The following is a 16,819-nucleotide window of genomic DNA, read 5'->3' on the forward strand; positions in this document are numbered from 1 at the left end:
AGTTCTTTGGGGCTTACATTCCTCAAGCGGGCTTGTGAAGGCATAGACGACGTTGGTTTCCTTCAAGGCATTCTGTTTGGTGTCTGGGGAGTTTTTCATGAGTAGGTTGGCCGTTTTTTTGTTTTTGTAGTAAATTGTCAATTGTATTTTTAGATTTTTGTCTTTAGGGATAACGTTCCTATGAACAATATATTTCAGAACCTTTTCCTTCATTTCATGAGTAGTCGAAAAAAAGTTCCTGTAAAATAGTCTAATACGGGGTACAAGTGTTGTGTTGGTTGACTCCTCAGAGGTTGCATGGCATTTCACCATTCTTTTTATGTCTTCAACAAGACCGTTAGAGAAGTCGTTGTTGACTAGGACCTGCCTTAACCTACAGAGTTCTTCATCGACTTACTTCCATCCTGAGCTGTGGCTGAGAGCACGGTCGACGTAAGCATTGACAACACTCCTCTTGTACCTGTCTGGGCAGTCCCTATTGTAATTGAGGCATATTCATATGTTTGATTCCTTAGTGTAGACTGCAGTGTGGAAGCCTCCGTTCCTTTCCGTGACTATTACATCTAAAAAAGGCAGCTTCTAATCATTCTCCATCTCGTACGTGAAACTCAACACTGAATTCTGCTCGAATGCCTCCTTCAGCTGCTGCAGACGTCTGACATCAGGTACCTGCATAAAAATGTCGCAACATACCTGCAGTATATGGGGGGTTTTAAGTCCATGTCAACTAAGACCCTCTGCTCGTATAAACATGAATAGACAGATAAATAGACAGATGGATAAGGATGAATAGGTAGAATGATGGATAGACAAATAGATAGATGGCTAGATAGATGAAAGGATAGTTGGATGGATTAATGTATAGAAAGATGATTAGGTGCATGGATAGATAGAATTAAATAAAGCTAGATGGACAGACGATTAGATAGATGGATAGAAAGCTAGATGGATAGAGTAATGATCAGATGGATAGAAAGCGGGATGAAGAGATTAATGGATAGAAAGCTAGATAGATAGCTGGCTGCACATATGGATGGATAGATGACTGGACATATGGATGGATAGAAAGATAGATGTATATAAATAGATGGACAGAGTAGAGGGCAGAAGAATGGATACATGGATGGTGCTATACAGAGGGTGAGCTGTGGCCAAGGGGGCTGCTAGTGGTTCAGGGTTAAGAAGGTCAGCCAGGTCTGACTCACGCGACTCACCAGAGTCTGTTGGTCTCAAAGATGAGGACCACGTCAAGCCCACCACCGCAGGTCTATGCTCCACCACCTGGGTGCTACTGATCGCCCTGGAAGCCCTTCAGTCAACCACGTGAAAACTGCTACCAGCAATTCCAGCCTTGTTCCATGGAGGAGTGAAGGAAGACTCAGACTTACCTTCAACAGCACTTCCTCTGAGTCTTGCCCGCTGTAACAAAAGGGTCGCAGGTTTCTCTTTCACACCTGCATTTCTCCACTATCACAAGGTCGCCAGCTGGGTTTATATCTCTGCCCCCCAGCAGTGGAGTTTAGTGGTTGAACTCTGTTGCTTGACAGCATAAGTGTTGCTACACTCACAGTGTTAAATCAGGATTGCCAGCCTAGTGTACATTCCATAAATATCTGTGTTGCTCTCACTTTTCCAGCCACTAGAATATTATAATATAAAATCTTACTGTTCATCTGTGGGGACTATAATATCACTTGTGTATGCTCGTAGAGATATATGGAGGCGAACTCAAACACGTCAGTAAAATTATATGACATATATTAACAAAAAGCTACATGAACACACATATAGAAATGGTACATGAATAGACATATAAATAAATGCTCTGGAGATCTTTGGCAGCTCTTCTCTCACGAGCTCTGGCAACTCCATCAGCTGGGCAGATTTAAATGGGGGACTCAAACACTCTCAAGAAGGGGGGGGGGCACTTCTTCAACGTCGGCTGCCGACTCACCAACTGTCACGTCGTCCACACACTGTCGTCTCCAAACTGTAGAGTGCTGGCTGCCCTACAGCTTCTCCTAATACTAACATAATAATACATATGCTAATGTCATCTATATATATATATATATATATATATATATATATATATATATATATATATATATATATATATATATATATATATATATATATATATTACTGGCCTAACTAGACTAATCAGCAAGGTGTAATGGAAGAGAAATATGATCTACCTTAATCACTTCTGTCCACGACGCCTGTATTCCAATTGTGTGAGGTTCCTAAAGGTCCCGGGTCGCTCCTCAGCGAACCAGTAGCGTGTTGCAAGGCCTCAGGTGTCGTGAAGTAGTTGCATCGTATCCGTGCCACTCCCTAGAGTTCAGGTATTCCTATACTGGTCCAACCAATGGTCACTAAGCCAGTCGCTGTATACACATGTTCCTTCAACCAGACATTTTCTCCTGGATCTGGAAACGGTGTATTCCCTCCAACGTCTCAGCAGATGTGACCCAGTCACTGCAACACTGCTCGTCGCAACAAGCTAGACTCGCGGGTGCCAGGCAGGCTCTCCTGAGTCATTGCCGACCGATACCCTCAAGTTCGATATCCTTGGTTCTTCTTTGCCCACTAAACTTGGCTTCTTCGTGCTCTCCCAGGAATACAAAGTCTTCAGAGATAATGGTAGGCTGCGATGGCTGCTTATAACCCACTGAGCGAGGCTCCCAGAAGTAGAGGTTTTAGAGCCAGATAGCCCCACTTAACAAACAATGGGGGTACTTATCAAACAATGGAATCAGAGGCGGTGTACCAGACAGTCCCACTTATCAGACAATGGAATCAGAGGCGGCGTGACAGATAGCCCCAATTCAGAGGCGGCAGTTAATAATTGTAGTCTACGGTGAGCTCCCACCATATTTCACTTACTCCAGCTATCACCCCCCCCCCCTGTGTAGGCCTGTTCTAGGTGTGAGAGGGGAAGGGCCACGCGGTGCGAGCTCCGCGGAAAACAATGTATATCTAGGGACATTTCAGTGATACAGGAACTAAACACAGTCAGATAACTTTTAAAGTGTGTCTCAACATATTAACCAATATATCATAGTGATTACCATCCGACCGTTTGTGTTCAAGAAAAAATAAGTGAAATTCGTGTGTAGTCAAGGCCTGCCCTCGTGGTGCCAGGAGGCCTTAGGCGATAGTTGCCAAGTCGTCAATAAATCACATCTCTCGCTATTGAAACATCAAGTAATCAGTGCCCATAGTGCTAAGCTCTCTATGCAAAACAAATTATTATAAGTCAGGTCTAGGTCAGGTCAGGTCAAACAAGTCTATTATAGCAAAAATTAAGATAATATATTTTAATATGAAGTGAACAAATTATACACAAAATAAGTACGTCGTGTGTATGTAAACAAGGGCCATTTGGAGGTAGGCCCACCTTAGTACCCTCTGTGTGTGTATTCTTTCAAATAGTGTAAGGTACTCAGGTAACTAGTGCCCAGACACAGAAACAGAAGCCTCCGCTGTAAGGTAACTAGTGAGAAAATGCAAGTAATGTAATCTAACAAGTGAACAAAACAAATTAAGAGTGCGACACGTGGTAGCAACACTGGCCGTCCATACAGCCTCCTCCAGGCCTGTCTCAAGTTGGTAAACACCCACGGTCAACACCCACGGCCAGCACCCGAGGTCAACCCCCCCACCGGTCAACACCCACGGTCAGCATCCACGGTCAACACCCACGATCAGCACCCACGGTCAACACCCACGGTCAGCACCCACGGCCAGCACCCACGGTCAACCCCCCCCCCTTCCCCACCGGTCAACACCCCACCTTGTTAGACCTTGTAAGACCATCACCACTGAACAGAAGTGTTCAAAAAATGGCTTTGATAAAAACGTGCATAGAATGCAACATGAAGGTAGATTACCAACAGAGCTTTCAATGCCAACTCTGTTCAGCAGCCATACACAAAAAATGTGCCAAAATGACTAACAATTCAAGGAGAAATGGTCCCAGTGACCACTCTGTGTACTGGCTCTGCAAAAAGGATGATGTAACTTTTTTAAATTGATGGAAATCCAGGATAAAACTCCCGTAGAGAATTACTAACAGAGAATTACTAATTAATGCCTGCATAGCAATTTCTAATGTCTTCAAACAAACTGTACATGACACCAAGGTACAACCAGCTGTCGCACAGAGCTCGGTGGCAGCGGCGCCTGAGCAGGGCGCAGAGTCGGGGATGCCTGAGCAGGGCGCGGAGTCGGGGATGCCTGAGCATGGCGCGAAGTTGGGGACGCTTGAGCGGAGCGCGGAGTCGGGGACGCCTGAGCGGAGCGCGGAGTCGGGGACAACTGAGCAGGGCGCGGAGTCGGGGACGCCTGAGCAGGGCGCGGAGTCGGGGACGCCTGAGCAGGGCGCGGAGTCGGGGACGCCTGAGCAGGGCGCGGAGTCGGGGACGCCTGAGCAGGGCGCGGAGTCGGGGACGCCTGAGCAGGGCGTGGAGTCGGGGACCCCTGAGCGGTGCGCGGTGTCACAGGTCCCGGAGCAGAGCGCGGTGTCACAGGCACCGGAGCAGGGCACAGTGTCGGGGACGCTGCAGCAGAGTGCGGTCCCTGGCAAAGGGAAACAAACAAAACAAGGCCCCAAAATCTGTTGGTATTTCAAATGGGCTACCTGTAAACATGGGGAATCGGGAAGAATAAATAGAACATGTACATACGATCACCCTAGAAAGTGCAGAAACCTCCTCAATACAGGTAAATGTACCAAAAGCTGTGAATTCTTTCACCCAGAAATTTGCAAGACCTCTTTGGACAGGAAATAGTGCTTCAATGCTGAATGTCCAGCTTTTCATATAAGAGCTACCAGGCGAATAAAACCGACAGACTACCACTATGAAAACAGCCACTACTCCATCGACCGGGATAATTTTTTAGCAAGAGGAGGAGGAGAAGAATGGCTAAAAGTGACCAGACTCTACCACCAACTCGGTCAAATGCTAAAGAGAACGCAAACACAGTGGCCTCCTTACCAGAGCCTCAGATATTAACACCAAGTAAAGCATCCAGCACTTCCACTAACACGATAACATCATTTATATTTGCCAACATCCAGGGTATAAAAACACGCAAATCCAACAAAGTTCACTTTATAGATGGTCTCCTTCATGAGGCAAATGCAGTGTTTGCAGCCCTACCGGAAACTCACACAAAGAACTACCTTGATGGTGAAATATGGTGTCGGAAAATCCGACACCATTTAATATCATACAGACAGATAATAATAGCTGTGTTGTATAAACAAGTTAACCCATAGAAAACGTAACTTGTAGTGGAATTCCTGTCTATAGAAAACGGGATATCATCACCACATACTATTATAAATCACCACCTATTATGGTGGGAATTATTCTTAAATACATTAGTCTTTGGACTTTACCATCATAAAAACATCTCATATAAATTAACTTAATTATCAATATTAAAGTAGAGTAAATGTGACCCTTCTATCACTTTCTGTCATCTGGACAATGTAAGCCAGGCGTCAGTGAAGAAGGAGGGAAGCCATTGTTGAGACTTAGACCACAGAGGCTCACGGGAGCACATACGGCTCCTTTTAATTTTACTTGGACGAAGTGTTATGGAAACCAAAGGTGTACCATTATCAACACGCTGTCAACAAATCAAGTTAAGTGTTCTTCCAAAACCCATGTATCTTTCATTTATGGCCATTAATGTCAGTGTATATAGGGTGGTCCGGTTAGAGCACGATATAGCCTCATACTAAAGGTAATTAAGCCAGGTCTTCATTGTTCCATGTACAGTGTTCTCTGATATACCTGTCATATCACAGTCACAGTCTCCGCAGTCCGCACAGTCTTCACAGTCTCCGTGGTGTAGTGGTAAGACACTCGCCTAGCGTTCCGCGAGCGCTATGTCATGGGTTCGTATCCTGGCCGGGGAGGATTTACTGGGCGTAATTCCTTAACTGTAGCCTCTGTTTAACGCAACAGTAAAATGTGTACTTGGATGAAAAAACGATTCTTCGCGGCGGGGATCGTATTCCAGGGACCTGCCCGAAACGCTACGCGTACTAGTGGCTGTACGAGAATGTAACAACTCTTGTATATATCTCAAAAAAAAAAAAATATATAGGATTCTTGCTTTACAGCTAGCGCCCTTTTGACAGGTCAAGACGAGGAAGCATGCTTTGTGCATCAGTTACCAGGGTGATGGAAGCTACCTCAAAGAGGGAAAATGTGGTGTCTACACCCTAGTTATACCTGGTGGACTAAGACCTGCTGTACAAATAAGATAAGGAACCTCTTCAATGTATGTAGTCTATTATTGTAGTTTGATTGGCTGCATATATATAAATTAAATTAATATAAACCCCCCCTAATGTGTAGAGGATCAATTTGTGAGATTATGAGATTATTGCAGAAATACAGTCCACTTATCATTATACAAATTGAAGTATATAAATTAACGTAAATATAAATTCATATAAATTAAATAAATATAAATCTCACAGGTCGGTTCCCACATTATTTGGTCCTTCGAACCGGATGACGGATTATTTGATCCTATAGTTAACCCACATTTGGTCATCTTAGTACCGGATGAACCAGTTAACCAGTGGATTCATTAAATAACTAGTGCAGTGTGATTTAAACAAAGGCCAGCCAGTCAAAGACAGCGGCGTTACCTCGTGAGAGTTCACGAGCCCCGCTCAGTTCAGATCAGCCTTAGTCAGCGGTTTCATGCACACCCACAGATATTTGGTGGCGTGTTATTCTGTGAAATGACAGTGCTAATATTGAAGCCAGCCAAATTAGTGACTGTGTCGCGAGATTGTTCACGGATTTCGTGGTGTTAAATTTCGTGAGAGATTATCTACGAATTTTGTGGACTTTATTTTGCGAGGTCACTAATAATATTTAATACTTCTTGATAATATTCGAAGTTTCATAAAGGCTAATTAAGAGGCTATTATCAATAATTGTGTATATTATTTCTCCAAAATAGAGAATCATTTAATATATATTGCACTAGTGATCACAGTATAATATTTACTAATTGCCAACCCACAACAGGGTAGGATATTTACCAATGACTAGTTGAACTATTATCGTTCATCCTAGTCCCCTTATTACCATAGTCAGTTGTACTATATTCAACAACCTAACACCATTAATGAATGGTCCAGACCCTATTTTGGGTGTAATTTTTATCAACTCGAGTTGAGTTGTATATATATAATAATTTACTTATGATCATTACACCTTTGAGTGATTAATTAGTGTCTCTACCATCCTAGGGTGATATAGAAGAGCTAACCTAAAGGTACTTCCAGTGACACTGGTTTATCACTCAAATCATTAATGTGTATGATTGTATATATATAATGTGTATTAATTTTAAGTGCTAACCTCTAGTAGAGGTAGGATTATTGCCTAGTGAGTGCAGAATTTACCCTAGGCTACCATTAGTGCTTGTTCAGTATTATGAGCGACCCAAGTACAAGCCCCACAAGGCTTCACCAACTAGCCAATATGGATAATGCAGGGAGAATGAAAAGAACCCTTGCAGGTCTTAAAGGCCACTTATCAAGACAGATCAAGAAATGTGAAGATTTGTCACAACAATCTCAAGTTGATTATGCTGACCTGGAAAGCTATTATCAAGCAGCTGCAGGTAAATTTGAGCAAATCAAATGTCAAATAGCAACATATGTGGCTGAACTTGCCAACACCAATTTATCAGAAACAGAAATAGACGACATTATGGTTGATCTTGCGAATTATGAAGATCACACTCAGGCCACGTTACAGCCTTATGTCAAATTAATTGCCCAGAACAAGGCAACAGCAACAACAACAACAGTTGCATCTAATACGAGTCAAGCAGAAGCTCGACTCCCTCCAATTAATTTACCCACTTTCTCAGGAAAAGATGAGGAAGATTGGGACGAGTTTTGGAACAAATTCGTTGACCTTGTTGACTCAAAACAATCTTTACCAAAGAGTAGTAAATTCTCTTATTTGCAAGGCCAATTATCAGGTGAGGCTAAAACAGTAGTATCCCATCTGAGATTAACTAATGACGGCTATGATCTGGCAGTAAAACTCCTCAAGGATAATTATGCTGATCCAGAAGTAAGAACATCACATTTAGTTCATGAGCTGTTGCATTTACCCCCACCGGAGGCTTCAGCTGATTCACTCCAAGTCTTCAAGCTGGAGGTAGGATCTTTGATCAATGCCCTCAGCCTGACAGCAGATACAAACGGGGCTGAGTGGGTCTTGAAAATAATTGTCCAGGAGAAAATACCTAGGGACATAATGAGACAAATGAGTGCTCATTACAATAAAAGTATCTTATCCATGAATGAAATATCTGAGGGTTTAAAGTCAGTAGTTCATCAATTACGAACACATGACAAATTAAAACCACCAAGTAAACCCTCAGAAACCAATAATAGTAAACCACAGAGTACCAAAGGTACTCCAAATCAATCTAGACAATATAATTCAACACCAAAGTGGAACAGTGGCAGTGTGGGCGTATATGCAGTGGGACCCTCCAAGCCTATAGTTACTGTGTCACCCAAGAACGTGACACCAAAGGGTACTGGAAGCTATGGAACATGTTTGTTCTGCAATGAGAAACATTCAATGTACCACTGCTCTAATTTTCCTGATAGTGACGCCCGTGTTGAGCGACTCAAAGATTTGCAACATTGCACGAGGTACCTCAGGAAACATAACATCAAGGACTGTGAGACCCAATTACACACCTGTAATAGGTGTAACAAAGGTCAGCACCATGCAGCATTGTGCAGAGACACCAAAACAACGTCTCCAAACCCCAAGGTTGAAGATAGCATTCCCACCACAGTACAGTACTGCAAGGTGCAACCAACAAAGAGTGTCCAATCGGTGAAGTCTAAAGGTAATACGACTTTGCCTACTGCTCAAATTACCATCCTGAATAAGAGGGCCAAGGTCCATACCCGTGGGTTGTTTGACCAAGGATCCCAGAGAACATATGTCACTAAAAAGTTGGCAGATGAACTACAATTAAAGCCTGTAGCCCAGATGTCATTCAACATCTCAGGGTTTGTAACAGATGCAGGACCTCAAGTCTACCAGGTGGTACAACCATCAGTACGTTTAGGCAGGTACGTCTGTCGAGTACAAGCCATTGTGGTAGACAAAATACCAGTAGACCTACAAGTTCAAGGTCTGAGAGCAACAGCCAAATTCCTGAGAAATAGAGGAATAAAATTGGCAGATAATATTAAGTCTGATCACCTCACCGACTTCGGTCTCCTTGTAGGGACAGACTATTGTCATCGATTCATCGGTAGCCCTACTAAATATCAGGTCATAACCATGTTAAAGTCTGCAGGAGGTAAATTACTCTCAGGCCCAGTATCAAGCCTGAGGAGACCTATGCCTGCAGATAAACAATACTAGTAGAAATCTAAATTTGTCAGCTGATTATATTTCTCCAGTAGCATTATACTAAGGAGATTACAGCTGACTATACCAACAGAGGTTGATGTTAGTATCATCATTTAAAGCTGAAGATGAGTTCATGAGGCCTCAGTGGCAAATCAGTGAACACCAGCCTAAACCAGCTACAAGTCACTGCGACCAATGTCACTGATCCCACTGCAGTCTCAGAACCATACTTTACTTTAATGATGAGCTATTCAATCTTCTGAATCAATTAATTAAATTAAACCCCAGTAAATCTGATGACTGATTTGATACATTTATTATTTAATCAAGATGTATTCCATGGGCCTCAGTGTTTATATATCAGTGACCAGTTACCTGAACAGACTTCAAGTTATATCTAATGTCACTGATCTCACTGCAGTCCCTGAATCATACTTGACTGTAGTACTTGATCACATTCAGTCTTCTGGGTTAAATAATATGAAATTAGGCTTGAATATTAGCCTTTCAAGAGTTGACAGGGAAATGAAATCGCATTAGACTTCTAACCCCTGCAACTCTAGTACGGGACATCCGTCCTGTACGAACAGACACACAAATGTGTGATTACTAACTACTAACATCAAATTAATCTAATAATTCGAAGGAGGAGTATCGGTGTTCGTCTGTTCTAAATAGGACTTCGACTCGTGAGCAGCCCCTGGGGAATTATGTCGGAATATCCGACACCATTTAATATCATACAGACAGATAATAATAGCTGTGTTGTATAAACAAGTTAACCCATAGAGAACGTAACTTGTAGTGGAATTCCTGTCTATAGAAAATGGGATATCATCACCACATACTGTTATAAATCACCACCTATTATGGTGGGAATTATTCTTAAATACATTAGTGTTTGGACTTTATCATCATAAAAACATCTCATATAAATTAACTTAATTATCAATATTAAAGTAGAGTAAATGTGACCCTTCTATCACTTTCTGTCATCTGGACAATGTAAGCCAGGCGTCAGTGAGGAAGGAGGGGAGCCATTGTTGAGACTTAGACCACAGAGGCTCACGGGAGCAAATACGGCTCCTGTTAATTTTACTTGGACGAAGTGTTATGGAAACCAAAGATGTACCATTATCAACACGCTGTCAACAAATCAAGTTAAGTGTTCTTCCGAAACCCATGTATCTTTCATTTATGGCCATTAATGTCAGTGTATATAGGGTGGACCGGTTAGAGCACAATATAGCCTCATACTAAAGGTAATTAAGCCAGGTCTTCATTGTTCCATGTACAGTGTTCTCTGATATACCTGTCATATATAGGATTCTGGCTTTACAGCTAGCGCCCTTTTGACAGGTCAAGACGAGGAAGCATGCTTTGTGCATCAGTTACCAGGGTGATGGAAGCTACCTCAAAGAGGGAAAATGTGGTGTCTACACCCTAGTTATACCTGGTGGACTAAGACCTGCTGTACAAATAAGATAAGGAACCTCTTCAATGTATGTAGTCTATTATTGTAGTTTGATTGGCTGCATATATATAAATTAAATTAATATAAACTCCCCCTAATGTGTAGAGGATCGATTTGTGAGATTATGAGATTATTGCAGAAATACAGTCCACTTATCATTATACAAATTGCTATCGAAGTATATATATTAATGTAAATATAAATTCATATAAATTAAATAAATATAAATCTCACAGGTCGGTTCCCACATATGGATCTCAGAGTACAATCTCTTCAGATGTGATAGGAAACACCGGCTTCAGGGTGGGGTCAGCCTCTACATCAAAGACACACTCATCTGTACTGAGCTGCTAAACATCTCAAATGATATGGTGGAAGTGCTGATAGTCAAAATAGATATCCTAAATATAGTTGTTGTCCTTGTATATAAGTCACCGGAGACAAACCCTCAGCAGTTTAAAGACCAACTAATGAAAATAGAGCACTGCTTGGAAAACCTCGCAAATCCAGCTCCGAACATCATCCTGCTTGGGGACTTCAACCTACGGCATCTGAAATGGAAGCACCTGGCTAATACAGTACTATCAGAAAGAATACCAGGAAGTTGCCTAAATGAACAGACACATGCAAATGACCTGCTACGGATGTGCGATAGGTTTGCCTTAAACCAGCAAATAGTAGAACCAACTAGGAAGGAGAACACGCTGGACCTCATTTTCACTAATAATGATGAGTTGATCGGGAACATAATGATTACAAATACCTGTTACTCAGATCACAACTTAATTGAAGTTCTGACAACCATGGGGAATGAACCTTCAAAACCAGTCCAGATTCCCGGTGGAGGAGATTTCAGTAAATTCAACTTCAATAATAAACAGATAAACTGGGAGCAAATAAACCAGGACTTCACAGAAATAAACTGGGAAGAACAGCTAGAAAATGCAAACCTGAACCTGTGCCTGGAAAAAATAAACTCAGTAGCACTAAAAATATGTGCAAACCGCATACCACTAAGAAAAAAGAGAAAGAGATGCAGATTGAAACGGGAACGTCGTTCCCTATATAGGCGAAGAAAACGAATCGCGGAACAACTTGAGAGTCGCACCCTATCTCAAGAACAGCGAAGAAGGTTAGGTAGAGAAATAGAAACAATTGAACTCAAGCTACAAGAATCATACAAAACCCAGGAGAGGCAAAAAGAGCAAAAGGCCATCAGTGAAATAGAGAGAAATCCGAAATATTTTTTCTGCTATGCAAAATCAAGATCAAAAACCACATCTAGTATCGGGCCCCTGCGAAAGGGAGATGGAACTTTCACCGATGACAACAAAGAAATGAGCGAGTTACTGAGGAAGCAGTACGACTCTGTTTTCAGCGAGCCATTAAATGCACTAAAGATTGATAACCCAAATGAATTTTTCATGGATATGATACCAACATCAAATCATATATCAGACGTCGCCCTATACCCACTAAATTTTGAAGCCATAAACAGTATGCCTATGCACTCTGCACCAGACCCGGATTTTTGGAACTTCATATTCATCAAGAACTGTAAAAAAACACTATCGCAGGCCCTTCACATTCTGTGGAGACAAAGACTAGATACTGGAGTTATCCCTGACATACTAAAAACAGCAGAGATATCACCACTCTATAAAGGAGGAAATAAGGCAGAGGCAAAAAATTACAGACCGATAGCACTAACATCGCACATCATAAAATTTTTTGAGAGAGTGCTAAGAAGTAAGATCACAAAATACATGGAATCACAGCATCTCCATAACCTCGGACAACATGGTTTCAGAACAGGGCGCTCTTGCCTGTCGCAGTTGCTGGACCACTATGATATGGCATTAGATGCTATGGAAGACAAACAAAACGCTGATGTAATTTACACAGATTTCGCAAAAGCTTTTGATAAATTTGACCATGGTGTTATTGCACATAAAATGCGTTCAAAAGGAATTACTGGGAAAATAGGCAGATGGATCTACAATTTCCTGACTAACAGAACCCAATGTGCAATAGTCAACAAAATAAAATCCAGCCCATCAACCGTGAAGAGCTCAGTCCCCCAGGGTACTGTGCTTGCTCCAGTACTTTTTCTCATCCTCATATCGGACATAGACCAGAACACAACCTATAGCACTGTATCATCCTTTGCAGATGACACTAGGATTTTCATGAGAGTTGGCAACATAGAGGACACGGCAAACCTCCAATCAGATGTAGATCAGGTCTTTCTATGGGCTACAGAAAATAATATGGTGTTTAACGAGGATAAGTTCCAGCTCATGCACTACGGAAAAATTGAAAATATAAAAACAGAAACCACGTACAAAACTCAGGCAAATCATAACATAGAACGAAAAGGCAATGTAAAGGATCTGGGTGTACTCATGTCGGAAGACCTTACCTTTAAAGAACACAATAAAGTAGCCGTCACAACTGCAAGAAAAATGACAGGTTGGATAACAAGAACTTTTCACACTAGAGATGCTATACCGATGATGATAGTTTTCAAAACGCTTGTGCTCTCAAGAGTGGAGTACTGCTGCACAATGACAGACCCTTTCAAAGCTGGAGAAATTGCTGACCTGGAGAGCGTGCAGAGATCCTTTATTGCTAGAATCCACTCAGTAAAACATCTAAATTACTGGGACCGACTAAAGAGCCTAAATCTGTACTCCCTTGAGCGCAGGCGGGAGAGATACATAATAATTTACACGTGGAAAATAATTGAGGGGCTTGTCCCAAACCTGCACACAGAAATAACATCACATGAGACCAGGAGGCATGGCAGGATGTGCAGAATACCCCTGTTGAAAAACAGAGGTGCAACAGGTACTCTGAGAGAGAACTCTATCAACATCAGAGGCCCGAGACTGTTCAATACGCTTCCACTACACATAAGGGGCATAACTGGCCGACCCCTCACAGTGTTCAAGAGAGAACTGGATAAGCACCTCCAAAGGATACCTGATCAACCAGGCTGTGACTCATACGTCAGGCTGCGAGCAGCCGCGTCCAACAGCCTATTTGATCAGTCCAGCAACCAGGAGGCCTGGTCGACGACCGGGTTGTGAGGACACTAAGCCCCGGAAGCACCTCAAGGTAACCTCAAGGTAACCCCCCCCCCCTTATTTTTAGGGGGCTATATAGGAGTATTTAAGGATATATAATCGAACAAGTCTGAATGGCCCCTCTAGGACTATATGCATATATATAAGTCCGGAGCTATATAGGATATATATATCCTCAAAATAAAAGAGGGTGAAAAGAAATAACCATTATGTTTTATACATTATATTAACAAAAGTACATAGTGGCTTAAACGTAGTCATAATCAAAATCCCCTCCATAATATTGTCTAACTAGAGTCCTCCTTCGTGCCTACAGGTCCGTTGTGGGGTCTTCCTCCCCCTTCTGGGATGATGATGATTCATCATCATCCAGAGGGTGAAAGGGGTGTTGCGGTTCTTCTTCCTCTCCTAAGGGGGGGGGGGGTGCTGACGTCATAGCGTTCACTCTCACTGGAAGGGTGTCGCCCTTCCTCTCCTTGTGGCTTTATTGAATATTGAAAAGTATTTACTACTCCATTACTGTGCAGGGTCTCTTTAAAATGGTTATGTGTTAAAGATCTTTGCACAGCGTGGGGGATACCCTTAGCGGTAATGAAATTTGAATTGTCGTGCAACAGCAAACTATACATTTTGGGCTTAAGAGCTACAACTTCAAGGATGTGTCTGTCTGAAACCTCTGACTTTAAAAGTCTTAAAACACCCTTTTTAGAATGATCATACAAGGGGTGAGTTTCAGGGAAGTTACTAGTATCCATCCACGACTTAGGGGTTCTTTTCCCATCTCGTTAAAGACATCTTCAGTCATTAAACTGAAGATGAAACTATCTGTATCACTGTATATCAGTGCTGCCCTATCTGTATAATGCTTCTTAAGTACACTGTACCAAAAATGGTACAAACTGTATTTTGCTAGCTCAAGAATCTTGAACCCAATGTAATTAGGGTGAGTAATTTTAATGAATGGTCTGGAACTGACGGACAATAATTTATTGTCACCTAAATGTACCATACGTTTAAAACAAGGATTCTTCACCTCCCATAAAAAGACCCTAGCAGAAGTCACTAGTTTGGTGTCAATGGCATAATGGGCTGGGTTCAGTAGTGTTTTACCAAAAACACTATTAGTTAACCGTTTAAATAGTGTTTTCCTATCATTACTGGTGGAGGCATTTCTATTGTTAACATTGGTGTTAACAAATTCCGCCATAAAAACTGACTGGCAGAACTCGTAAATGGCGTGTATAGCCCCTACTTCAAGACCTATCTCAATAAATAGCTGTAAGAGGTGTAGAGATATGAAATATTGTTTTTTGGGGAGATGATCCCCAACCAGCTTAATATTTTTTGGGGGGAGCTTTGTAATGTTATTTGTTTCCAGAAGTCCCCTACTAAAAGGAGAGATATCCTCCATACTTATCCCCCTATGGTGTAAACATAGGGATATTTCATCTGTCAGTCTAGCTATTTCAGGTCTTATGTGTTTGGTGTCAATTAAAAGCCAGTACCCTTTGTTAGAAGAGAATGGCTGTTCTGTCATTATCTTCCCTTCACTAACGAAGGAGGTCATCTCATCAGATGACAACCTTCTTAGACCACCATAGGGTCATAGGGTCCACCACCATTTCTTAGCATACAACTCCAATAAAGTGAGTTGAAATCTAAAAACAGTAAGAATGAAAATCTATCCTCCTGGGGGTTAAAAGATGGGTTGACGTAGTGGTTGTTAGCTCTGACGTAACTCCTAAATGCAGTTGTAAAACCCCCTCGTATGTTTTGTGACAGGAGATTGTGTAACGTTACATCTGCACTTAACTCCAACGATATTTTGCTGCTTTTCAAGAAGCAGTCATAGGAGTAGCCTGGAAGGCTACAGTAATGAGTCATTTCTAATGAATAGATATCATTTAGAATTACCCTATGGTGAGTAAAAATGTCAGCTAGTAAACCAACGTCACACTTCAAATAAACAAGGAGATAATCCTTTAATGACCTACATCCTGTTGCCTCCCATACTAATTTAGAAAGTCTATATTCTTCCAAAGTGATGGTTGATTTGTTTAGGGAGCTGTAAAACATTTCAATAGGCGGGAGTGTTGCATCATTAAAGCAGCTGATTTTTGTGACATATTCATAAGAGAAAAACTGCTTACCCCCTAAGAGTAGGTGGTGACTCTCTTTGGGTAAACCTTCTATCATTGAGTGAGTGAATGTTAAGGGGCTGGCTGACTCAATGTGGGTCTTTGCTAGGGACGAAAGACTGCCCGTAATAAAAGCCAGTGAATCAAGAAATTTAAGGTTGCCTATTTCTACCTTAAGATATTTAGTCTCCTGCCTCATGAGGATATTGCTCTTAATATTTGAACCCATGGCAAACTCCCTCAAAATTAAGCCCATGTCATAAGACATATTGTGGGCAATTAGGAATAAACTCTCTAGAGCATTCTTGTGACGGAGGTTGCTGTAATTACATAGAGCTCCAATATAATTGAGCTTTTCCCTAAGGTGATTATGATGTTGAACCTTGAAATTGGTGGGTGTAAATACCTCCTCACAAAACTGACAGTGAGTCTGTCTTCTAAAATGAACCATATCCTCAAGAGACATGTCTATTTCATATTTGGGCAGGCTGGATCTGATAATTTCCCATTTGGTGGCAACTCGCTCCATGAAATGTGTGACACTGTCCCCACCAAAATAAGTAAACTTATCAATGACGGAGTTGTTCCTATCAACAATTATATAGCTGTATGCTATAGGCTTATGTTTGGCTGTAACAGAACCTAGACAATCCTCAGTGCTTAGGTAGCACTCAAAAT

This window comes from Procambarus clarkii, unplaced genomic scaffold, assembly GCF_040958095.1.
Source record: "Procambarus clarkii isolate CNS0578487 unplaced genomic scaffold, FALCON_Pclarkii_2.0 HiC_scaffold_106, whole genome shotgun sequence".
Classification (NCBI taxonomy): Eukaryota; Metazoa; Arthropoda; class Malacostraca; order Decapoda; family Cambaridae; genus Procambarus; species Procambarus clarkii.